The sequence below is a fragment of the Octopus bimaculoides genome, chromosome 4, assembly GCF_001194135.2.
Source record: "Octopus bimaculoides isolate UCB-OBI-ISO-001 chromosome 4, ASM119413v2, whole genome shotgun sequence".
Classification (NCBI taxonomy): domain Eukaryota; kingdom Metazoa; phylum Mollusca; class Cephalopoda; order Octopoda; family Octopodidae; genus Octopus; species Octopus bimaculoides.
This window is the reverse complement of record NC_068984.1, coordinates 143,288,234-143,289,320: the sequence shown is the minus strand read 5'-3', so window position 1 is coordinate 143,289,320 and position 1,087 is coordinate 143,288,234. Positions and strand designations below refer to the sequence as shown.

The window sequence follows — 1,087 nt, the reverse complement described above, 5'->3', positions numbered from 1 at the left end:
TGTGTGTGTGTGTGTGTGTGTGTGTGTGTGTGTGTGTGTGTGTGTGTGTGTGTGTGTGTGTAGACATACATTCATATAACATATGTATACATTTGTTAATATACGTACTGATATACACTGGTATAAATATTTATACATTTATGTGTGTGACTGTGCCTATCGGTGTGAGTGTGTGTGTTTGTGTGTGTGTGTGTGTATACGTGTGTGTATGGTGTGTGTGTGTGTGTGTATGTATGTGTGCATATAGAACACACAACCTTTACACCCACACATTCATGAATATATTTGTGCATTTCTACGTTTGTTGGCAGGCATATATTTATGTGTGTATATGTATTTATGATTGTATGCAAAGGTGTGGGGATGTGTGTTTGTAGGTACATAACGCAAATGTACTTAAATAAATATATGTGTGTGTGTGTGTGTTTGAGTGGTGTGTGTGTTTGTGTGTGTGTGTGTGTTTGAGTGGTGTGTGTGTTTGTGTGTGTGTGTATGCATGTATATTATACATCGAATTAATCCTAATTTCTCTGTGCTAACGGAAAACTGTGAAAGACCACTCAAGATGGCAGCCAACAACGAAGTGCCAGGACCGTTTGTTGCCTGGTGAAGTAAATTCCTCAAATGATTGAGAATCTGTTAAAGGAATGGAAAGGAAAAAGAGGGAGAAAAATTAAAGAAAGAATAATAAAAAGAAAAGAAAAAAGCAAGCAAAATGCACACAAACAACAAGAAAATAAATGAAGAAAAAGCAAACGAAGACGAGAATTAAATGTTGAATGGAGGCGAAGGAGGAAGACAGAGAAAGCGAGTTATTTGAGTATATGAATGAATGTGACGTGTGGTAAACACAAAACTGTGAGTAAGCAATGGGTGTATATATATTTACACACATACACACATCCCACAACTACATACACGCGTGCACGCTCATACACACTCATACGCCATACACGTATATATGTGTATGTATAGATGCATTGTGCATATGTATATATATATCATATATATAATATGCAATATATATATGTATATATATATATTTATATATATATATATATATATATATATATATATATATATATAT

At 34.2% G+C, this 1,087-nt stretch overlaps 1 long non-coding RNA gene across 1 annotated transcript in view; it reads right to left on the bottom strand.

Moving 5' to 3' along the window:
* Positions 1–55: 55 nt before the first annotated feature.
* LOC128247644 (uncharacterized) overlaps positions 56–1,087 on the bottom strand; it is a 40,424-nt gene continuing 39,392 nt past the window's right edge. Inside the window, exon 3 of the long non-coding RNA XR_008264017.1 lies at positions 56–636. This is a non-coding gene — a long non-coding RNA (uncharacterized LOC128247644). The remainder of the gene's footprint in view (positions 637–1,087) is intronic.